At 43.7% G+C, this 25,909-nt stretch overlaps 1 protein-coding gene across 1 annotated transcript in view; it reads right to left on the reverse strand.

Annotated features, from left to right (window-relative positions):
- The window catches only part of LOC125281390 (ral guanine nucleotide dissociation stimulator-like), a 102,180-nt gene that overhangs the window by 75,180 nt on the left and 1,091 nt on the right, over window positions 1–25,909 (reverse strand). The window contains exon 2 of the mRNA XM_057312732.1: window positions 1,618–1,715. The gene's annotated coding sequence lies outside the window, so the exon portion shown is untranslated. The remainder of the gene's footprint in view (window positions 1–1,617; window positions 1,716–25,909) is intronic.

A 25,909-nucleotide genomic window follows, 5' to 3' on the forward strand; every position in this document is an offset into this window, starting at 1 on the left:
TAAATATAGCCCACTGTTACAGGAAGAAACATCGAAATGTGCAGGGAGGCTGGGGAGGAGACAAGGGATGTAAACAGCTGGGCATGGCCTTCTCCAAAAGACAGCAGAGTCACACCTGGCACAGCACACAGAACAGGTGCCTCTCATAGCCAAGAAAGGGTAGAAGGAATCAGAAAAAAGGAGCAAGACTTCCAGGCCTTCCTTGGAAACTGAAACTTCGTGACACAATTTTCCTTCCCTTCCCTAATACCTAATCCTGGCAGAAACAAAAGTGGGTTTGGAGGAGAAAGGAGAACAAAGGAGGAAAGTGAACTGACCCCCAGAAGGAAATGGAAAAACAATCCAGGGTCCTGCCCCTTGGACATCTAAGACAAACACACTTGCCAAAGTCAAATTCAACGTAATTATAATGATTCTGAATTCTGAATCCATGAAGTCTAAGTTTATGGGGCTTTTACACCAAAGCAATGTATTGCGAAAATCTTACCAATGCTAATACCACAAGACAGATTGATGAATCTTCTATCAACGATCTGTCCTCGATTTACCACTAGGCCTACCAGAAAGAGCAGTCTTTGGAAATAAGACAAACTGGAATAGAATCTCAATTCTATAACCTCCCAACTGTGGAGTGCAGCACAAGTGCCAAGGTTACAAATGAACAAATCACAAATAACCCAATCTCTGGGGCTTAGTTTTCCTCTCATTAAAGTGGGGGAACTGCCACCGAATAGCAATTGCTAACATTTGTGAATGCTGAGCACATTTCACATTTCTTATGGCATCTTCACCACAACCCTGGGAGAGCGGTCACATCACCAGCACCCTTTGTCAGAGGAAAGAGCTAGGTTTAAGTAGTCAGTGAAGAGGGGCGCCTGGGTGGCACAGCGGTTAAGCGTCTGCCTTCGGCTCAAGGCGTGATCCCGGCATTATGGGATCGAGCCCCAAGTCAGGCTCCTCCGCTATGAGCCTGCTTCTTCCTCTCCCAGTCCCCCTGCTTGTGTTCCCTCTCTCCCGGCTGTCTCTATCTCTGTCAAATAAATAAATAAGATCTTAAAAAAAAAAAAAAAAAGTAGTCAGTGAAGAGTTCGCATGGAGAGAAAGCTAGGTTTCGGTAGTTAGTGAAGTTAGTAAGTAAGCAGCCAAGCCAACATCTGAATCCACAGCCCATAAGAATAAAACACAAGTAAAAAGCACAGGCTCCAAAGCCAGACTGAGTCTGAATCCCAGCTTTGCTTTTTACTAACTTAGTAACCTTTAACCTCTGTTTCAGTTATGCAAATGTGAAACAGGGACAAAGGGTAGCCTCATTCAGGGGATTACTGCCAGAGACTCACTGAGGAGCTGGATGGCCCAGTGCTGACCCTGTTGGGGCACTCTTCTAGGGCACATGCTGCTACTGTCACAACTATCAGGGACAGGACTGTCATCCTGCCTGCCTCTCTCCACACATAAAAGGCACTAAACAACTAATATTTCTTCCCTCACCTACTCTGCAAAATCAACTAGCTTTTATTTGTTTCTAGTATATGTCAAAGAAACCTTAAGACAGATGAAAGAAAAATCAAAACAAAAGGAAAAACCAAAACACAAATGTAGCAAGAGAATTATACTCACAGTTCTGAAGGCCACGGTAACTCTGTGAAGAAATCAAACGTGGGTTTAAAGGAAATGCTCCCGGTTTCTCTTTCCTCTTTCCATAGTCCTCAGAGAACCTGACAAGGAGAGACAACATGCGCATTAAAACCCCCTTCCTTTCACTTCTTGAAGCTCTACTGAACTCACCCCTCAGCCAGTTCCATCACCTCCCACGCAAGCCTACTGGGCAACGCCTGGGATGAGGGGTGAGAAGAGGGCACCACGACCCTGTCTTCAAACCTATTTCTACTTAAGAAACACACAGGAAGGAGCGCCTGGGTGGCTCAGTCGTTAAGCGTGTGCCTTCGGCTCAGGGCGTGATCCCAGAGTCCTGGGATCGAGCCCCACATCAGGCTCCTACGCTGGGAGCCTGCTTCTTCCTCTCCCACTCCCCCTGCCTGTGTCTCCTCTCTCACTGGTATCTCTCTCTGTCAAATAAATAAATAAAATCTTAAAAAAAAAAAAGAAAAGAAATACATGTGAAGCAACTGGAAACTATTCAAACATATCAAAAATCATAAATTAACAGGGTGTGGTTGGCTAATAAGTGCACGATACAATGACAGAGTATAGACATCTGTTCCACTGCCTTCCATCAAAACTATACTAAAGAGATATTTTTTAAAAATGTTCTAAACAGGGGCGCCTGGGTGGCTCAGTCTGTTAAGCATCTGCCTTCAGCTCAGGTCATGATCCCAGGGTCCAGGGATGGAGCCCCAGGTCAGGCTCCCTGCTCAACAGGGAGTCTGCTTCTCCCTCTCCCTCTGCCCCTCCCCCTCCCTCTGCCCCTCCCCGTTTGTGCTCTCTGCTCTCTCTCCTGTGCATACACTCACTCCCTCAAATAAGTAAATAAATAAAATCTTTTTTAAAAATGTTTGAAACAGCACAGGGAGAACTGAAAGGAGAAAAAAGCCAAGATTTTTGAAGTACTGAGGAAATCTTCTAACATGGAAGATTGAGACCCAAACAAAAAAGTAAAAAGAAGAAACCTGGAGGAGACAGAAACTATAAAAGACTGAAGTAGAGTAAATGACGCAGCAGGCCCAAGAAAGCCAGGTCCTAATTCAGCAGTGGAACACACGGGAACCACTTCCACTTGCACAGCAGTGTCCTAGAAGACCAGAAGTGGCAGCAGCAGTGTAGACAGAACGGGGGTAAAGAAGGCATAGCCCCAAATACAGAGGAGCCGGGGAAGGCCATGGAAGCTGAAACCAGAACCTCAACACCAGGCACAACGTGACGCCCTCTCACTCTGAAAGAAGATGGGAGGGGGCATTCCCCGGAAAAGTAGAGGCATCTATGGACTGAAGTCACCCTGCCCAGCTGCACTGAACAGAGCTGGACTTAATGACCGTACATACAGTGAACAGTGAATTCTCCAGCTCTCCTACAACAGACCACACACGCACACCGCTGGCTTCCAGATTCTGAAGTCAGAATTGTGCCGGAAAGAGACTGGAGAATATCTCTGGGGAATCTGATCAGCTCCAAAAGACAGATCTAAAGATACTAACCCTGGGGACCCCCAACACATGGCCCACCCAGAATACCCTGATGTAAAAGTCAAAGGGCCCCACCACGTCAGACAGGAGAAGGAAGGAAACAACCTAAAAGAAACAGAGACTATACAAACTATCAATAATATAGAGGTAAGACAACACTGCAATCAATAAAGAAAAACAGGATGTCCTTCTAGAAAAATAGAAAAAGAGCTCTTGGAAATCTAAAGAACCTTTCTGAAATCAGAAATAATAAACTAAAGAAAAGTTAAGTCAAACTGAAGTCATCTCCCTGAATAGAGAATAAAAAGAACCCCCCCCAAAAAAAAGGCAGAAAAGGAGGAGCAAAGGAAGGAAGAAGAAGAAGAAGAAAAAGGTATTAAGATAATTACAACCTTTGCCCAGGACAGCCAAGTTCCGGATAATAAGACTTCCAGGAAAACAAAATAAGGAAAAGCAAGAGAGAAAACCTCAGCACAGTAATGCCAAAGAGTATTCCCAGAACTGAAAACTCCCAGTTACCAGAATGAAGGGACCCGCTGAATATGCAGCACAGTGGATGAAAACCGACCACACAAGGTACACCATCACGACATTTCAAAAGACTTGGACAAATTGTAAAACTCCTACAAGCTTCTAAAGATGGGAGGGGAAACAAGTTACATACGAAGGAAAAATGAGAATAGCTTCTGAATTCTAAAACAGTAACATGAAAACAAGAAGGCAATGGAGCAATCTTTGAATTTATGAACAAAAATGAATTCCAATACAGAACTCTATACCCAGCGAAACCATCAATCAAGTTTCAATCATGCATGGTCCCAAAAGGTTTGCCTCCTAAGCATCCTATGTCAGAAAGCCCCTGGAGAAATTCTTCCACCAAAACACGAGCATCAACAAAAAATGAGCAAGGCATGAGCTTCCATCAGAAGGGATAAGGGAATCCCCAGGACGACGATGAAGGGAGATTCCAGAATGGTGGCTGTGCACCAGGAGAGAGAGAAACAAGTCCAAGCCGGAGCAGTGTTGCTCAAGAGGAGGGAATGCTGAAGGCTGTCTTCAACTTGTCCAAAAACACTGTACTATCTTTTTAAAGTAATTAACGCCACCAAAAGGAAGAAGTCAGTGAAGAAAGACAAAGACAAGAGTTGCCACAAACATAAAATCCAACTGTGGACAAAAGCCAAACGATGAGAACAAAGGAACATCCAGGGACAACACAATAAAAGACCGAAGGAGCAAGCAGCTCGGAAAAGAACAGAACAGAGATCTCCAGGAAACTGTCTGCCAGAAATCAAACGTGAAGAAGAGATGAGTCTGTATGACCATGAAGAAAAATTACTAAGAGGCTACTGGAAGGTATGGGGAAAATAGGTCTGGGGTAGGGGGTAAATTACAATAGGTATAAAAAGGGTTAAGAATGTGGGGGACTGATGGGGCATCTGGGTGGCACAGTGGTTAAGTGTCTGCCTTCAGCTCAGGGCGTGATCCCAGCGTTATGGGATCGAGCCCCACATCAGGCTCCTCCGCTGGGAGCCTGCTTCTTCCTCTCCCACTCCCCCTGCTTGTGTTCCCTCTCTCGCTGGCTGTCTCTGTCTCTGTCGAATAAATAAATAAAATCTTAAAAAAAAAAAAAAAGTGGGGGACTGAAGAAAGATAAGTACCCGTCATAATGCTCTGGGCGCACCTCTATCACAGGACTTACCCACTGTACCATCATCACTGACTGACTTCTCTGTCTCCCTCCCTCGGCTGCAAAGACCTTTTGGAGAGGATCATTTCTCATCCAGTTATCACCCTGCAGAGTCCAGTACAACGCCTGCTACAAGAGTATACACAAAAGCAAAGGGTTTTTGTATTTTTTTGCATTTATTCGGGTACTGAGTATCTACTACACATACCTGCTATCCTTCCGGAGAACTAGAATTCAAAGACATATGGACCTTGCTTGCCTTTAAATTTAAAGAGTTTCAACTTTTTTTCACACCTGAGAAAACAAATATTTCTCCTATATCCTCACTCTCCCCAAAAGATGAAAAGTTCACCAGGGGCTTACAGAACTTTAATAGTCCGGCTATCACTAATGGATATGGAACCCAAGACCTGATGACACTTGGTTGACATTGTACGCATTGTGTAATATGAAAAGGGTGCCGGCTTGGGTATCAGGACACCTGGTTTCTAGTACTTTAGAATTACTCCTTTTGAAGAAGAGGAAATCCCAACTCCTTGATATGACCTGTCGGTCCCTGAATGATCAAGCCCAGTCTGACTGTCATGCTATCTCCCGTGAATCCTACAAAGCAGCAACATTAAGCCATTTTCGGTGTGCAGAACAACCTGTGCCCTCCTCGACACCTCCTCCACCTGGACCTTCTTCCCCGGGATGACCTGGACGCATGTGCGGTGGGAGCCGTGCCCTTCCCCCAGGTGAGACACCTCTCTCCTGTACCCCTCAGCACGCCTTCACATGACACCAGTATCTGTGGAGTGGCTGACAAATGCCATGCACGGCCCCAGGCCCCAGGACACAAGGCAATAGACGAGAGAGACGCAGGACTCTGCGGTGGTGGAGCTTCCCGTGCAACAAACTAGAGCGGATGTTAAATCTGGCCTGTCAGTGTCTTCCTCCATCCAAACAGCAAGATTCTGGGGACAACGACAGCCTAAGTTCCGCAGCCTCAGCACCGCCATCCCAGACAAATATTTAAAGCACTATTAAATAAAACCAAAGTGAAGGTCAAAAAGCCCCAGTGCCTGCAGCAGGTGAGTACCATTTGCTCTTTAAAAGCCCTCTTTTTCTACTGTCGTTGTTTGTTTGTTTGTTTGTTTATTGCCTCTTGTCTGTTAGGAGTATAAACCTGAAAATGTCATTCAGGGAAATCTTGCGAGTCCGCTGGAACTGGCTTTATTCTCCTCACTAACCGCAAACACAAGACAGCCCAGTTACTCCCCGCGTCTGGTTTCTGTTCGCCACTCTATAACCAACAGCGCGCACTGGACCGAACACCTAAAACACACGATCAGAACACATGCACTTGATGCGTGAATGACCTAATGATGAATAAATGAGCGTATACACTGGCTTTGAGGGCCTTATAATTGCTCCTCACTCTAGTTTCTATTTTAAGGAGAATTCAAGCAGATAGCAACACCGCATTTATCAACACTGGACCTGCTGGATGTCTGCCATTTGAACTGCGGGCAGCTTAGGGCCACGTCCAGCATGGAACTACTAAAATACAAGCATAACAATTTGAACTAGTTCAACTAGGGCAGAAAACTAGGTATTTCCCCAATCCTATAATTAAAATGCTTAAATTCTTTTGCTCCAGACAAAGAAAAATTAAACTTCGCTCATTATACAATGAAATAAATTGCCAGCTCCTTGAAGGTATTTGTAAGATGGACAATCTCTACGTTTCTGGCATAAGTGGGGATATTTATACGTACACGGGGTCCTCAGGCTACTCTGAACTCTCTTCCCCCTAACATGCAAATGAGAATTTCCCACCAGTCACAACACACTCTGAATCTATGCTTCCTGAACAGGTAACATACTCCACACGATCACTTTGCTTCTAATGGTCTCGTTTCAGTGCACAGTCCAACCTGGACAGTCCCTGACACCCACCTCTCACTCACCCGGACAACAGTGACAACCTGCCATCTGCGGAGGGTGTGATGTCATAGCAATCTCTCCCAAGTGCTTTACAAGCACCAGCTCTGGAATCCTCACAGCCCTAACTGATTACTACTCTCGTTCCATTTTGCATGTGAGAAAAACAAAGTCCAAAAAAACTTAAGACATTTTCCAAGGTCACACAGCAGACAAGGGAGAGAGAGATCAGGCACTCAAACACCAGCTTACCTTAGAATCATGATGCTATTCTGGCTTCCCAAGTTACCAGATATTATTACTGTTAAAACAATGGACATGATTTGGGCTTTCCAAAGCAAACATGACAGAAAGATTCTTTCTGAAGCTGAGTAACAGTCAACATGACACACTGCCATATTAGAAGATCTCCGGCTTGAATTAACCATGCAGGCTGAGCCCCTGGCAGGAAATGGTCCGCTTGATGCTAACTGCCAAATAAAGCCCAAAACCACTGTTTCTCAATGCACAACATTCTAACCATTTAAATTATCTGTGAAGGTCTCTAATGTCCAAAATATATAACCACTTCACACAGGTGTCCCTTCCTCTAAGCTCAGTGTACCAAAGGTTTCTGCACTCAGGCAAGCCGTAGTAACCTGTACTCTGAAGAACACAGGTCAGAAGAAACTTTCTGAAAAACCAAAAATGTATAAAGAATGTGAACATGATTATGAAAGTTATCTGGGCAAACAAAAGCTTCTTTACGCTTCAAAATAATTTTCTAGTCAAACACATTCTAATACTAGACAGTGGAGCAGCTCATAGGTCATAGGTCACTGCATCCCATTCATCTGTGTGCCAGCGCATGGTACAGGGTCTGCGGTCCAACCGGTAGTAAGCTACTGATGATGTGAATACATTAGGGAAATGAAGAGGCAATATTACTAATTGCTGAAAAACCGGCATTAGGAACAACAACAACAGCAATAAATCGTCCGTTCTACATGCAGAGTACACGGTGAATACCAGCTGCTTGCACTTCTTAGATACGCTGGTCAAACTCATCAGGGAATAAGATTAGCTTTTAAATCCCCACAACAGAAATAACTACATCACTGGGAACTGTATTTGCTGAACCTCAGGCTGATCCTTCCCTAACTAGCCATGTACTAAGAACTATGTTCTGTCACATTTGTCAAAGAGTTATGATAATCTCCACTTAACAGATAAGAAAACAGATTTAGAGCTTAAGGAACCTGGTCAACATGCAGGGAATAAGAATCGAATCTGAGGTTCAAAGCAAGACCTATCCAACACCCATCCTCTTAACCACCATTCTGTTCTACACTGTAAATAATATCCATAGAAAATTCCACTGCGCAAAGGCTCATTAAAAATACGAAAGAAACACTATTCTACTCAAATTAATTAATAGGCACAGTTAACATACTCAAGACAAGACAACGCTTCAATTGTACACAAATGAACGAATGGGCTACTAAGGTATACCTAAGGGTCATTCTGTCTACCTGAGAGAGGCACCAAAGGAAGGACCCATGACCCAAATGCGTGCAGTACTTAGCAGGAAACCTCCTGCAAGGCCTGGGAGTGGTAAGTGATCAAGAGACACAGTCGTGCGGGCATCACTGGCCTCGGTGAAACTGGAGATCACTACCTGGACAAATGGAAGCAGTTTGCAAAGCTAAGGGTCCCAGATCTAGGTAAGGAAGACGAAGCACATTCCCTCCTGCCTCTCCTAGAAAGAGCAACTAGGAAGGCTGGAAAGAGTAACTGCAGAAGCTCTCTGACCACTCTGAAAAGTAAACTGCAGCGGGGGATTAGGAAGCAAGACTGGATTTAAACCACGACCAAAATCAGCAGATTTCAATACAATGGAAAGTCTCCTTGCATGATATCCTAAATGGGGAGGGCACACCCCAAACTTATTCAGCATAGGAAGAACCAGAAAAGCGTCAATTCCCGTGGGAGGAGAAAATCAACACAAGCCAATATCAAGAAGGGAACAAATATGACAATCAGCCCAGAGGGACTTTAAAACAACTACTGTACAAATAATTCCACAAACAAGCATACACACAACATACTCGATATCGCAAATTCTTCTTTTCCTTTTCTCTCTTAAACCCACTGGCTCTGGCCCCCACCACTCCACGAACTTCTCCCTCTAAGACTACCAACGACCTCTGCACTGCTCAATCCAATCATTAGAGCCCAGGGCTCGTCCTTTCGACAACTGACAAGAGCTGATCTCCCACTCATGTTCTCGTGATTTTCTTCTTACCCCACCGATGGCTCCCTCCTAGAGTCGCCCAGGGCTCTGTCCTTTCTCCTCTCAGCTATGCTTACCTCCCAGGCAAGCTCATTCAAATGCTGCTTCTATGCTAACAAAGCTAAAACTTGTCCCTCCGGCTCAGCCCAACTGCCTGGCCTTGCGCTGGACTGACCGCTGTTCACTCTGCACCGCAGCCCCACCGCGGCCTGCTCCTGCGCATCACCGAGACGGCAGAGCTACTTCTCCCAAAACCCCTTCCCGCTACAGCTCAGGGCGGCGGGCAGTGAACGCTAATAAGAGGCAACGTGGGCAAAATGAAGAGAAACATCATTCTCTTCAACTCTGCCAGCCCTCCCAGAGGTAGGGATGGATTCTAATTCCCCGTACGACTAATTGTCGAGAATGGCCCGGGTTTTCCTGACCAAACCCTGGCAGGTGTACTCTCTGCCGGGCCTGCTTGTAGGCCCCTTGGGGAAGTGGAGCATCACCGAAGAGAACTCAGTGAAACGTCCGACACCCCCAAGCCCAGGTGCTGACTGGCCCGCCCCCTCCACAAACCTTCCTACACACAGCCTTCTCCGTTCACGACAACGTCCGCCTTCCAGCTGCTGAGGCGAGAAACAACGGACGTCATCCCTGCCGCCTGTCTTCCTCCCACATTCCCCATCCGGTCTTGTCAGCAAGTAATGTTGGTTCTTCCCACAAAAGAGGCCCAGACGCTGTCCCCTCGCCATCATGCTCACCAACACCATCGTGACCGGAGCCACCATCCCTCACCGAAATGACTACAGCACTTCGGAACAGGCCTCCCCGCTCCCAGCCCTGCCACCCTAGCATACACGCTCACCACGGCAGACCGATTCCAAGCCTAGATCAGACGGCATCGCTTCTCTGCTCCAAACCCTAAATGGTCCCTCATCTTACATGGATGACAACAGAGAGTCAGTGAAGGAACGAGGCGAAGGACTGAGCCAACAGGTGTTCCCCACACTGCTAGGCTGTTTGTTCAAGAGGTCAATGGGACTGAAGAAGGGGCCTCTGAGGGCAGTCAGTGTGGAACTGCTGGTGAGAACACTTTTAAAGATATTAAGAAAACCCTGATTTAATACAACCTGGAGTAGAATCTGCTAAGACACATTATAACTGATGACAGTAAAAATATCTGCAGAGCAGAAAAAGGGTTAGCTGGAAAATTTACAATGATGAAAATATAAGTTGCTTAAAGCATTTAAACTATGGTTATTCAGTCTATCATTCATGAGCAGGAGCTTTGTGGAAAGTATTCGAACCCATCATGTGTTACTGAGCCAGTAGCACCAACGGCAACCTCATGAAATAGCCTGACTTGTCCTACCACACTGCAATTCAATGGTTTGTGCAAGGCTCTGTTGTGACTTTTCAACCGCAGAGCCAAGACTGAAATCTATTTGAAAAAGACCCCCCCTTTACTCATCACTATTACCAAACACTCAATTGCTTCGGAAATTAGCTTTTGCTCCTACGTGTTAACATTTCTTCATGAGCTCAGCCTAAATTGACAAGGCACAGCAGCGCTCATATGAGGGACTTCGGGCAGTGAAGGCATTTCAGTGGCTGCAAGCATCTTACTCAAAAGCAACGTCCGACGCGGCCACACGGCTCCCCCGCCGCCACAAGTTAGAGCAGCGCCTGCTGACTCACTCGGAGGAGCGTGCAACTCCTGACCTCAGGGTGGAGTTCACGCCCCACGCTGGGCATAGCGGCTAATTAAAAATGAAAAAAATTAAAAGTTAAAGAGAGAAGTGGATTTATGTCCCCACACAAACGTGTAGCAGATGTGTTTTGAGCTCAAACTACAGTTCCAGCGGCATTTCTCAAACCTCAATGCAAGTACAATGAAAATTCACGTATCTCAAACCCACTTCACCGAGCAACTGAGGCACTTCCATCAGACCATCAATCGGAGAGAGGAATCTGCGCTGTAATGACGTGCGGAAAGGCAAACATCAAAAAGAATCTAGTGGAATTCTATCGATGTCTGCCAAACGATGAATACACTAAACTGAAATGATATGCTTCCGAACTGGTATCAGTGTGCAAGAGCACCTACGAGTATGCAGACACTGTCATAGATGACATCTGTAACCTTCCGTGCAGATCAGCCCCGAGACTGAACATTTGTCATTGGTTGTGATGATACGGAACACTACCTGTGAGCTCCAATTACAAAACATGTTATCCAACCCTCCCCCGAAAAAAAATTCCATTCTTATTAGACCTGTATTATAATATATATACATACTCAACTATTATTTGAAATTCTGTCAATAAAAATTTTATAGATATTAGTGTTCTCTCCTGTTATGTAAGTACTTACATAATATCCTTCATTTTGCCTCTTAGTCTGCAAAACCTAAAATATCTACCATCTGCCCCTTCACAAAGAAGCCTGCCGATCCGTTTCAGTCATCTTCCCCAGATCTTCTGAACCCAGGTACAGCTAAGGCACATACCACATATCTTTAACTTCTCAGCCGTTTTTTTCTTTTTAACTTAAGTCTGTCATTTTACCTTTATTCCTTATAAATTTTACCTTGTTGATTTTAGCACTTCATTACAACCTGTCGAAGTATTTTCAAATCCTGATTCTAAAAATGAACGGTCTCCCAGCATTAACTCCTGTTCTTTACTCAAATTCTTGATGAAAACATTACGACAGGTGTCAAGTATGACACACTTCTGGAGACATCTTCACTTGGGTGCAGAAATTCTGGTATTTTAGTTTTGTGGCAAATTACACTACATGTGGTTGCAATGTATCTTCTACCTACAAGCAGTAATTTCTTTTCTTTTTTTTGGAAGATTTTATTTATTTATGTGACAGAGAGAACACAGCAGGCGAGTGGGAGAGGAAGAAGCAGGCTCCCAGCGGAGGAGCCCGATGTGGGACTCGATCCCGGAACGCCGGGATCACACCCTGAGCCGGAGGCAGACGCTTAAGGACTGCGCTACCCAGGCGCCCCAAAAGCAGTAATTTCTTGAACTCCCCAGTAATGACAGGAATAACAATTTACTTTCTAGGCTGTATGCAGGAAAGGATTAAGCTTGCCCCAGGGAAGATTTGGCCATTGCCCAGCTCCTGGGAAGTCACCTCTGAGCCTTTGGAATCCCCTGCCTGATAAGGCGGTCTTTGTTTAGCTGGGGGCCTTCGGCCACACCAGACAGTCCATGCTAACAATTTGATTTCTGGTGGAGCCTTGCGCCACACACGACACCAGTTTGATCTCCAGAGGGACTGGAGACTAAACTCAGCCATGTAGGCAGTGCCTATGGGACAACCCCCAATACATATCCTGGACACCAAGGCTCAGGTGAGCTTCCCTGGTTGGCAGCATCGGTGCTGGGAGAAGTCAGCACACCTGCACTGCGAGAGGACAACTAGAAGCTCATGCTTGGTCTTCCCTGGACTTTGCCCGGTGTGCCTTTCCTTCACTGACTTCTGTCCGCATCCTTGCCCTGTAATAAACCATAACCATGAGGATAATGGCTTCTCGCAGTTCTCTAAGTCCTTCTAGTGAACCACGGAACCTGCAGGTAGTCTTGGGGGCCTCCCAAACTCTAGGTCCTGATGATTTACAACGTCCTTACAGCAACACTACAGCAGTGTTCTTTCAGCACGAGGAGATGCTAGTTTAAAATGCAGGTGACAGGGGCGCCTGGGTGGCACAGCGGTTAAGCGTCTGCCTTCTGCTCAGGGCGTGATCCCGGCATTATGGGATCAAGCCCCACATCAGGCTCCTCCGCTGGGAGTCTGCTACTTCCTCTCCCACTCCCCCTGCTTGTGTTCCCTCTCTCACTGGCTGTCTCTGTCTCTGTCGAATAAATAAATAAAATCTTTAAAAAACAAATAAAATAAAATAAAAAATAAATAAAATGCAGGTGACAGGCTTCCACATCAGCAATGATCATCCAACATCTCTGTGGGATAATAACAGGCATTTGCATTAAAAAAAAATTTTTTTTTGAGAAAGAAAAAGCCAGATCACGAGGCGGTGGGGCAGGAAAGGAGACTCCACACTGAGCACAGAGCCTGACACAGGGCTGGATCTTATGACCCTGAGATCATGACCTAAGCCCAAAACAAGAGTAGGACGCTTAACTGACTAAGGCACCAGGCCCCCCTGCCTGCATCTCTCATATACTCTCCTTGGTGATTCTTACATACACTACTTTCAGGACCACTGACGTACCCAAAAGCTTCCTGAGGCAGTGACCGTCTTTTTTTTTTTTTTTAATTTACTTACTTACTTACTCACTTATATAATCTCTACACACAACGTGGGGCTCAAACTCACAACCCCAAGATTAAGAACCACATGCTCCACCCACTGGGCCAGCTAGGCACCCCAGGACTGTCTTCTTTTTAATGACTCCCCATCAGGACAAGATGCTCAAGAGTCAAGAGTGACTCAGGACAACGCTCTGAATCTGGTAGAGAAGTGAGAACAACTGGCATTATTAGTCTTCTAAAACTTAGACTATATACACGTGTGAGATTTGTTTTGTCATTCCTCAAATATCCAAGACAATGTAGAAATAAATGACTGAATGCAAACCACAAGTTACTTGGATACAGTGTGAACAACGGATTCAATGGTGTCCATTTCTCACCCATTTTTCAATTACATCCATTTTTTTCAATCTCCTGACAGTTAATAGGAAACCTGAGTTTTAGAAGCTGTCTTCATACCCTTCTCATCTACTAAAAAGATCACCCGTGAGCTAAAGGTCAAGACAGCTGAGAGAATCTTGAGAGTTCTCCTCTGTCAGTATCAAGGAGCCATTTACCCAAGGAGCCTTACCCTGTTATTTCTTCATCTCTAAAGTGGGAGCCCCGGACCAGTTGATCCCTAAATTTAGATCAACCTCTAAAATCCTAGACTACCTAAAACAATAAAAATAAAGGAGGCAAACACCCAGTGGAAAAGTTTAGAATTTCCAATGAAATAGTTGAAAGGGCAGACTCAAAGACGAAAATCAAACATCAACTCTTCACCAACCAAATCATCAACCGTCACCCGACAAAAATTCATTCATATGTAGACAACTTGCATTTAAACTAAGTTACTCCTGCTACCTCTTTTATCAAGTCAATTCCTTAGGACACAACTAATGTATTTTTCCCAAAGCAAAAAGCAAAGCTTTTTTTTGCCATGACACAGCCAAGGAGACGCCAAACTTTTTACCTACACTGGAATCACAATTATCCCCAGCCTGAAATCTTAAGGGTGATATTTTAAACAGCCTAGGGTTTTTCACTTCTAACGTCTACACCATCACTGAATTCCATCATTTCTTAGATCTTTGCCATTCATGACACTTGGCCCTTAATGGAGGTCACAGTCCTGTCAACAGGAAAAGGGAAACTTTCTCAGACATAAACCCATTTCCAAACGCTCCCCTCTAAGCCTCAACTTCTATAGGGCAGCCATATATCACCAAAAACAGCAAATCTCTGCACGGACTGCTATAATCCAGAGTCTGTAATTCCTAAATTACATATAATGCTAATGTCAAACAGGAACCAATCCAGTTTAGACTCCAGGACACCACATTCATCTGCCTGGTGCGAACATAAACCACCAGCTGCCCAGTTCCTCCTGCATCTGTTCACGGAAGAGCTAACTGTAACAGGACGAGTTAGGTACTGTCTTACAACTATTAACTATCAACGCACTTCTGAGTGGACAGAAAAACTACACTCCTTTTTGGAACGAACACAGCCAACTAAAAGTGACACTGGTCCATCTCTCAGAGCCATGGGACTGTTAAGATATTCCTAATAGTTTATAAACTTTAGCTTCATCTCATGTACAACAGCATGTTGAAACATCCATGCCAACGAGAGTCCCAAACTCTCCTGGCTGGCCTTCTATGTACAAAAACCGGGCCTTGTTTTGTCTCTCGGAGGCCAGGGGAGACATCTGCACTGCTGGCTGGTAGACCTCGGTTGGTACAGTTGGGCTCAGGTGACAGCTTCATGTGCCTGTGTTTTATGTAGCGGTCTGGGATGTATGACACTTACAGTAACAGTCCTGTGATTTGGATGCTTAGCTTTCCCTTACAGCCTCACACCCGGGCAGAGTGTCAGACATCCACAGTCCAATAACAAGGAGTGCCCCCGCCTTGGGCTGGGCTCACTTTTGATAATGGGACAAAAGCCCAAGCATCCTACCCCAGGAAAACAGCTCATGTGCATACACACAATTCTGCGTACCGCTTCTGGGGTTCATGGACCTAGGAGAGAGCATTTCCTCCTTAAGCAACAAACAGTCTGATCAGTAAGCACTTAAAAACAAAAAGATCTTCATGGACTTTTCACCAAGGGAGAAATCTGGGAGCCATCCTGGAATTGCTCTGGACGCCCCCTCTCTCAGCCCTGGCTCTTCATTTCCCAGGTCAGAGCCTGGAGACTGGCTGAGAAACAGGCTTCAAATCACCCTCTCTCCAGTTCCTCAGTCACGCCCTTAATTAAGGCCTTCTTCACTTGTGTGTACAACGTAATTGTAGAATTAAAAGGACACAGGCTGTTAGATTGGACCATCTGAACTTTGCCCATCACTTTACTAGCTGGGCGACAGACACCGGGCAGCCATTCCCTTAATGACAAAGGCTTGGCTCCTCTCCCTTCTGAAGCGCATGACTGCAACACCTCCTTGACCGACCCTTGTACTAGTTAACCACCCGCTTGCCATAGGAATCTGCTCCCGTCAGAATCAACCACACGCTGCTCTGATCTTGTCAATAGTATCAACCCTACCTCCTTCTCGACCCAACCCTTTCTGTACTCCTAAACACTAGTAAAAACATCCAGTCTCACAGACCCCAGCCTCTCCCGCCTCTGCACCGTTAGAGCGGGCATGTCCTCCACGAGGCCCTGCCTGCTTCCCACCTTCCACTCTCTTTCTACAGATCCCTGCAGACAGCCAGACCTGCAGAGGTCACGGCATCTGGTCCACAGCCAGTTTCTGTATGGTTCTGGGCTAATCAAGGTTTTTACCCTTTTAAAGGTTGTTTAAAAAAAAAAAAAGGCAGCTATGTGACAGGCCCTATGTGGCCTACAAAGCCTGAAATGTTTACTATCTGACCTTTAACAGAGAAAGTTTGCTGACCTCTGAGCGTGACCGTGACGGGGACATGCCCTCCAGGTCCTCAGAGCACTCTGCTCTGGCACTATCACTGTAGGCATCACACTGCACGCTGACTGCCTCACTCCCCTCCTGTCTGTGCCCCCGGGGGCTGACACTACACCAGGCACAAGACAGGTATTTAATACTGTTGACGCCTCAACAACTGGGTCCACGTATACACAGATTTTTTTTGATACATGCCGCATAGTAAATGTAGTTTCTCATAATTTTCTCAACATCCTCTTTTCTCTAACTTACCTTTTTATAATACAGTATATGATACACATACAAAATATGTGCTAACTGCCGATTCTCAACTATGGGGAAGGGTCCGGCGGCCCGCACTGTTCAGGGGTCAACTGTCCTGGCACTTTACATGTGTACACCATCCCACATAGTAACTGCACGCAGAGCTTCAAAGATCACAGATACTAGAGTTTATATAGACAGTATCAGAAGTCACGTGACTAAAGGCAACGCACCAGTATTTGTACCTCAACCTCCTGTTTCCTAGTTAAGATGCTCTTTCTACTAAAAAGACCTGCGTCTCTACACAAACTATGATACCTAGACATCTTTGATTACTAATACCTGAGACTTTAGCTAAGGGTAAAATTTAATTTTTGACTCGCTATTTAATTTTGATAATTTTTAAATTACTGCTACTTTTTGTAAATTAAAGAAAAAAGAAAGAAACAGACACCCTAAGGAAGCACTAGGCAGGTATTTGTAAATTAAATATCAGTACTTAGTGGTTTTCTACTCAGTGCACCACAGCCTCCCATGATCCCACCTATACCGGTCTGAGAACCCACACCACCTTAGAGACAGGCTCCATGATACGCCTGTCAAAGAGGCTCAATCCTCTGTCTAGCTGTTCCTGCTCTAGGCGGACTTTGGAAAAAGTCAAGAGTCCGGCCAGCACTGTGTAAGAGAACGCTCCATGACGATGAAAATGTCCCATCTCTGCACTGTCCGAGGTGGTAGCCACTAGCCACACCTGCATACTGAGCACCCAAACTGGGGCTAGTGTGACTGTCAAACAGAACTTTTCATTTTATTTAATTTTAATTTAAAGAGCCACACACAGCTAGCAACGACTACAGGAGACACAGATCCAAGTCTAGACTCCAAACACTGCAGTGAAATAAAACACACTTTTCCCTGTATCCTTAACTACAGGCTATGTTATCTGGCCCAATCATTCCCCTGAAAAAGACTAAAAAAGATGGACAGAATACTTTAAAATCTTAAAATCAACCAGAAACTGACAAGACAATAAGGAAAGAACAGGCCAAAATTAAAGTGAAATCAGGAACCCAAAGAGATGAACAAGCACAGAAACCACCTCTGCCCTGCAGTCATTTGCCAATTCTGAAAATTTTCAACTTTCATTTTTACAACCATTCAGGGAAAGAGGAGTAAGAATCAAAAGCTGGGTCCCTTAGGGTGTTTAACCAAAAACACTACCTCCAGAAGCAGGGCCCTAAAGGCTACAGAGCTCAAGATAAAAGAAACCAGAGATGAGTCACCTCTCCAGTAAAATCACAGCACTGGGCGGTCCAAAATACCTCAAGCCTTAAACCTGCTTTAAACTGGTTGAAGCAAAAAAGAAAAAAAAAAAAAAAAAAAGCTCTCAGAAGGAGCTATATCTTCATTCTATGCCTCAATAGACTCCTACAAATAATCAGAACTAAGTTAAGAATCCTACAAATAATATCCTACACCATAAATAAAAATGAATCACAGACCTAAATGTAAACCTGAAACTTTTCTAGAGGGGGATGGAGGGAAATAAAGGAGAAAACCTTTGTGACCTAGGATTAGGCAACAACTTCTTAACTACGACACTGAAAAACCACAGTCCAGGGGTACCTGGGAGACTCAGTCAGTTAAGTGTCTGCCTTGGGCTCAGGTCATGATCTCAGGGTGCTGGGATTGAGTCCCAAAGGCAGCAGGCTCCCTGTTCAGCGGGGAGTCCGCTGCTCCCTCTCCCTCGGCCCCTCCCCCATCCCGCTCTCTCTCCCTACCTCGAATAAATAAATAAAATCTTTAAAAGAGAGAGAGAGAATGCAAAAACAAACCATAGCATGAGAGAAAAGCACAGCACACATCTGACAAAGACTTGTATCCAGAATATATAAAGAACCCACCAATAAGAAAAAAAATTTAATAGGCAAAAGATTTGAACACCAAAAGATACACAGGTGGCAAAACCACAAAGAAAAACCATTACACACCTATCGGAATGGCTGAAAAGCTAAAAGACTAACCATACCAAATGTTGCCCCAACGATCCAGCGTGACTGGAACTCTCACACAAAGCTGGGAGGAATGTGAAATGGTTCAGCCATTCCAGGACAGAGTTTGACACTTTCTCAAAAAGCCAACATAGGCCTACCACAGGATCCAGCCATTACAGTGCTAGACCCAACCATTTCCAGGAAAAACAAAAGCCGATGGTCACATGAAGACTTGAGCAAAATTATTCAAAGGCTTTATTTGTAATAACTCAAACCAAGAAACGACTCTCCACACACTGATCACGTTCGACGTCATCCCAAGCAACAGCAGGAAGAAATTCCTTGCAAGTCAGCAAGGGATTCTAAAACAGATACAGATCTGCAAAGGGTCAAGGAGGGCCAAGGTATGCTTAAAAAGGAACCAAGTGGGAAGAGTTCCACAATAAGACCTGTTATAAAACTAAAATAATTGAAGCAACTTAAACTGGGCAGTACCAGTGGAATTCAAGAAAGTCCAAAACAGATGCACATACACACGGACCTTTCATTTCCAAGAAAAGGGGCACTGCAGAGCGCTGGGGGAAAGATGCTCTTTTCAATGAACGGTGTTCGGACAACTAGCCTGTCCACAGGTTAATGAAGCTGGATTCCTTCTTCAGATTATGCACCAAAACCAATTCTGAGAGAATTACAAAGTTAAAGGTTAAAAGCACAAGTATAAAAGCATTTAGAGAATAAATGAGGAACTAGTTCATGACCTCAGGGCAGGGAAAGACACAAAAAGCTTACAAAGGAAAAGACTGACAAATGGCACTAATTAAACTTAAGAACTTCTATTCATAAAAAAAAAAAAAACACACACAAAAACCACTGAGTCAGTGAAACTGCATATGACAAAGTGGGAAGAGACAGCAGCAAAATACATAACCAACAAAGAATGTGTGTTCTGAATATATATAGTCTACAAATCAATTTAAAAATAACCTAACAGAAAAATATGGGCACTTCGAAAAACAGTGCATCCGAATGGCCAGTAAATGTATAAAAAGATGTGCAACCTCACTGTAACCAGGAAAAGGCTATTTAAAACCACAAGGCAGCAACACAGCAGAAACCACCAGAAGGGGCGGGGCGGGGCGACTGACACAAGACCAGAGCAGGGCTGAAGCAGTCATTAGAGAGAAGACTGGGGGGCGGCTGGAGCCTCCCAGCACAGCGGGGAGCAACAGGAGACTCCCTCACTGAGAGGTGCTCCAGGCCAAGCGCTCTGATGTACATTTAGTGGGGTCACAGTCTATAACTGACTATAAACTAGAACTTTAACTTCACTTGACCAATGTAAGGAGAAAGAAACTGTTTCAGATCACTTTTTCCCACCAGCTCATTCCTTTTATTTTCTCCATCACAGGGCTACACCACTGACTCAGTCTGATGGGGGCCAGAAGAGGTACGTGGAAACATCCTTTGTACTTCGCGTCCACATTATGGTAACCTAAGTCCACCCGTCTGTCCCTAATTCTCTTCTCTACCTTAGTAACAACTTCATGTACTTCAAGATCACAAGGCCCCCTCAGCAGGAGCACAGAGTCTTCTTCAATCATTAAACCAATGACTGAGGGCCAACCCACTATAGGAGGAGGAGGAAGCTGTGAAGGACCCACAGATACGTACAGGATAATACAGAGTCCCTGTCCCTGAGCTCACAATATTCTATTTGCCTTCAGGTGCGTCCAACTCTGCATAAGACATAGTAGAAAGTAAGCATATCACCAATTCCATCTTTGAACACTAACTTTTATCTAGCTCTGATCTTAGGGAAAAAATAAAGGACAAAGGCAAAACAATATATATTAAATTTAGATATGACTTTAATGCTAGGCATAGAATCAATTCACACAATACTGTTTTAGTAGTCACCCCAAGACTTGGAAATCATCCTGACTGTAATATAAGCAAGCCAATCTTTCAACACCAAAACAAAACCACCAGGGAACACGTGCCTTGAGCACCCACATATACACACTTTCCTGCTATCTGCCAAAAACCACAAGTCCAGGGGCCATACAAATTGCTATTTCAATGCAAAATCATTTATTTAAAATCCAAACCAAGATTCAAAAGAATTTAATGACCTCAGCATAAAACATTCAAAATCCCTAAACAAAATTAGTTGTGAGGTCTTCCCAAGACTCTAGAAAACCTGAAAAACATACTGAAAAAGAGTCCTGAAGTGAAGGCAATCTCACTAGCAAATCTAAGTGGTCAGAAGCCAAACACATGCCTCTGCCATTTACGACTGATTTTTTGCCTGCTACGACTTGCATTTCTCTTAAAACACTCTCAAGTAGTGGTTGACAGACATTAGCATGCAACAGAAGCTCCTGGACAGCATGTTCAAACAGACTGCGGGCCCCACCCCCCGAGTCTGATTCAGGAGGTCAGAGGTGGGGCACGAGCACAGGCATTTCTAACCCGGCCAAGTGATGGTGATGCAGTTGTACTTTGAGAACCACTGCAAACAACCAGTTTACTGGTTTACTGTGGTGTGCGCACGCACGTGTTTCCCTTCGCAATAAGCAAGACCAAGGGGAACTTGCTGAGGAAGAACAAACTCTTTTTTTTACCCAAATACTGACTTTTCTTGCCTGAGTGAAGGTAAGTGACCTGTTGCTCAAAACGTTTACTCTGAACAACAACGTAAAAGACTCTCTAAGCAGATCATCGGAAGGCCGGTGTGTCATGGAACTGGCATTACAGTGTTAGGAAGATGGATTTTTTTTTTTTAAGATTTTATTTATTTATTTGACAGAGAGAGACAGCCAGCGAGAGAGGTAACACAAGCAGGGGAAGTGGGAGAGGAAGAAGCAGGCTGCCAGCGGAGCAGGGAGCCCGATGTGGGGCTCGATCCCAGGACCTTGGGATCATGCCCTGAGCCAAAGGCAGATGCTTCACAACTGAGCCACCCAGGCGCCCCTGGGAAGATGCATTTTTAAAAATGGTTTCAGGGCATAATGTAAAACCCTTGTAAAGTACATGATGAATCCAACTGATTAGTAAAAGATACATTAGAGCTTCTAGACCAGTCATCAAGGATCTTTTATAAATCCCAACTTCCTAGGTCTTCAGAATATAGAATGAGTCCTAACGAACACATGACCAATTCCTACAAAATTAATTTCTAGAAAAAAACATTTGAAAACCATAAAGGGACAGAGAAATGCCTTTTTCCCGCAGCTCAAGTTTCATGATATTTATAATCTAAAATAAAGCAGACAAAGATAGAAACAGATAATCCAAGTTCTCCCTGGTATCAAGTCCTACCTGGTTTGTAAGTAAGGTTCTTTACCAAGGCAAACAAAAAACAGTGGACTGCTGACTGATGCAGGAACAGTTCTCCAACAACGAATGAGCCTGGGTTCTTTCATTCAATAAATATTGTGTCAGACACTGGGGATGCCATAGTGTGTAAAACAAAGTTTCTGCCCTCGTGTTGCTTAAATTCTATAAAAAGACACACAATGCACTACAAATATGGAATGTATAAAACCACGTCAGCTCTTTCTTCAGTCCATCAAAGACAAACACATGGTGCTTTGGTCACAAGTAGACCCAACAAGCACCTACCGTTCACAGCACAATCCAAAGCACCAGATGGCAGGACTTTTAAGATAGAAAATGGAGGCAGAAAGGAGATCCTAGGCACAGACAGCCCATAGATACAACTTTTTAGGTTCTTCTGAGCCTTGGTTTTGGTCCACTGGCCCTAAATAAAGGAGGACAGAGTACGTCAAGTCTTAAAAGCACGATGGAAAATTCTAAATCGGCGAGAACGAGCACATTCACTTCAGAAACATTTATAGAGCAGCAATGTGTTAGAGATTATAAATTCTAGGATTTACTACAAGGGGATGAAACCTGCATGAGAAATTTACAATTTACTTTTCCCTCACATTACACCTTGCTTCCCACAAAACTATATTCATAAACACTGACACCCCCCCCAAAAAAAGTCACCAATGAAAAAACTCTGTAACAATGTAGAGGTTACTAAAGCACAACCTTGAACAAATAAGCGTCAATCACTGCACTATGCATTATATATTTGTATTTAACTGATTTTAAATTAACTTAAAACAAACAATTTTGGTATGTTCATTAAAATGTTTACCTACACCATGTTGGCCAGATCACAGCTTCATGATATGAAAGCGTCAGATTCAAACAGAAAATATAATTATTTCAACTCTCCCAGACACGGTACTTACACCTGCATGCTACTCACTCCCCCTTCGGAAGGCTGGGTTCAGATCTGTGAGACTACTGCTGCTCTAGTCCTGTCTGGTCCTAGAAGCTGCACAGAGAGTTCAGCAGGCCCAGCCAACAAGGACCTACCCCTTGTGGGCCAAGAGGCCCACGGCAAGCTCCTCGAACTCCAAACTTCCAGTGTCTCCTCTGCAAAAATGAGGATAGCAATAGCACATTCAATGGTTCTCAGGAGGAATAAAGGAGAAAAAGCATGAAAGCAATCACCTCAGGTCTGGCACGTGTCATCTCCCAGATTTAATTCATCGGTAAAAAGGTAGTGACACCTACCAACAACACACAATACCCCACACGTAGCAGTAACATTACATCTCCTCCCCTATCAGTGGATAACATTCACATGTATGACTTTGGTCATTTTTCTTGTTCTGAAAAATGAGTTTACAGTAAATGCCAATGTATATCAATAAGATCTAGGCAGAATTTGTTTCGTTCAATACAAAGCTTGCAAGGAAAGACCTTCATGTCCTGACAAATAAGTAAACTCTGTGACGATGCTACTTGTTCCCTTCTCGGAGGCTTTCAACTGCTAAAAAGTGGCAATAGTGCCACCCAGCCAAAAACATCTATTTCATACTTTCCTCTAAAAACCACTTCATTAGTGTTTATGCAAATCAGACCATAATTAACGGCATTTGCTAAAAATCTCACCTATCCTGAAAGTTGAATTACATATGCCTATCTGAATTTTATTTCCATGATAGAGCCTAGCAAAAAAAAACAATACAACTGTTACAGACAGGAAGAGAGGGGGTTCTTCTGGCACTTTATAATCAGAAACACATTTATGTAGTTCTGAATGGTAAGATTTGGCACCATTCCTAGAAATTAATGCCACAAAGTGGCATTTCATTTCTCCTACACTAGGTTGCCTTTTGGTAGTCATGAAATGGAAGAGAGAAAAAAAAAAACCTTGCACAAATATTAGCAGAGAGAAAAAGCCATCAACGGTTTAAATAATCCACTACGAAACATGGTTTTCAGAAGAGACATAAAAAAACAACTACTTAAGGCAGCTGGCTGAGGCACTGAAACACAGGTACACCCAAACAGGAGCTGGAACCGCGCTCATCCTCTTCCACCGAGGATCCTTCTAAGGACAGAGATGCGACTTCAGATTTGAATGCTTACTGCACTCACAAACTTCCTGGAATTTACTACTATTCACTCAAATAAAGTCATTTACTTTGCCCAAGTTTTTAGAATTTGCATTTTAAATAATTTCTATAGGCATCAGTAAAAATTCCCAAAGACCCCCACAGCAATATTTTGCTAATTATTTAAGGGATTTTAGTAAGGACATACAGTAACGAAATAAGTTCTTAAGCTCGAGCTTTAAGACAAAATAAACTACTACAGAAACTAAACTTTACTGGTTTACAAGCCAAAAAAAACCCCTCATTTCACAAACGATAGAATTTTTAATTATATTGAAATTTAAAACAAGATTTTAGCCGAAAACTGTCTAAACTGAAAATGTTTACTTTCAAAAGTTAAAGACTTACATATTAAGACTTTGACTCTCATCTTTCCTGTGTTACCCTTGAGACAAGTATTTTCTCAAAATTAAGACACTTAAAAATACAGGAAAAAAGGTTTCCATAAAATCTTTAGAGATAGAGAAGTAGCAACTCAAAACTAACATCCAAAAAAGAAGAGTCATGTTCAAAATGACTCTTTACTACACGATAGAACATATACAGTACACAGAAGACACTATAATTTTTCCTGCGGGAACTAATCAGCATTTTTTTAAGGGGATAGCTTTAACAATACAATTGTTATTTAGACAATTTCTCAAACTTCCCAGCGAGAAAAGTTATGTGACTTGCTGAAGAACGCAATTTTAAGAATTGGAATGTCAAGTTCTCTAATTTCCAACAATGGGCATGGAGTGCTAGAGAAACGATGTTAGTGAGAAATGTTCTAATGATCCTCACTGCGGCTCCTAACTTCTGGTTTCACCGGACACTTCCACCCCATCGCACTCATGGAGCTTCACTCCTAATCACGACTCACCTTCAGCGGACCGCCGGCCTGAAAAGAGGCTGAAGTCCTCTCTCCTGTAGGGCTCTGCCCCAGGACTCTTGGCCCCAAACCTTAAACACTAAGTTCTGGATTCAATGTCTTTATTTATCCAAGGACTTGCTTCTTGATGCATCATAACCTCTGAACAATGCGTAGGTCCTTTTATTCAGTGTATATACTCAAGTCTTAGGTTGATTGTGGGATCCTTTAAAAGACAGCAATGGGTTTTAAACAATCTTTCCCCAGTTTTCATTATTAAATCAGAGTATATGATAATCACCGGAAAGATATTACTTAAAGAATGTGTAACATGGGATCTTGCTGCTTCGACAACATTTAGCACACAAATGTATTCAAGACACGAGTGGTAGGCTCATTCAGTGTTTCACCTCCAAGGACAGCCACAGAGAGAAAACAATGTACTCATAAAGACACCGGAACGCAAACTTTCTTCAGAAGTTTCATGTGTTTAAATATTGCAGGATGTTAAAAATTATCTCCAAAGCACAATGGCATGAAAAAATCACCTACATTGGATCTCAACAAAAATAAGGTGAATGCTAATTTGCAATGTATCTTTCCATCACTTCATCCACCTTTCAGGTTTTCAAGAGATGAGACAACTGACCAGAGTTCACACATTTCCAAGAGAAGACTGCTTCCATTATGAGTTTTACAAATAAAATATTAAGAGTGAGGCTCTGGTATTTCATTTCAAATAGTAATGGCCTATTTTTCCAACCACGAAAATGTTGACATTCTACCTAAGAATCCCAGCGTTGGTCGTCTTATGTACAGATCCCCAAATCCTTACACCGCCTTCAGCTTGAATGTATTTCAACCAGTTCCCATAATTACTACATTACTATTATCTTAGTCTCACTGCCAAAAACCCAGCTGCAGGCTAACCATGCAAGAATGAGACACTGTTGAAATGACTAAAAAAATTTTTTTACCCTTACTGCATTAAGCTAAATCCTGCAATTAAATAAAACCAAGTAACACACACACCCCTCCTCCTCCTCCTGAGAAAAGAAAGGAAAGGAGAGAGAAAGAAACAACAAGTCCTTCTTCCACCTAAGCCAGAAGCAGAGCTGGGGGCTGGGTTGGGAAGA

This window comes from Ursus arctos, unplaced genomic scaffold (genome assembly GCF_023065955.2).
Source record: "Ursus arctos isolate Adak ecotype North America unplaced genomic scaffold, UrsArc2.0 scaffold_16, whole genome shotgun sequence".
Classification (NCBI taxonomy): domain Eukaryota; kingdom Metazoa; phylum Chordata; class Mammalia; order Carnivora; family Ursidae; genus Ursus; species Ursus arctos.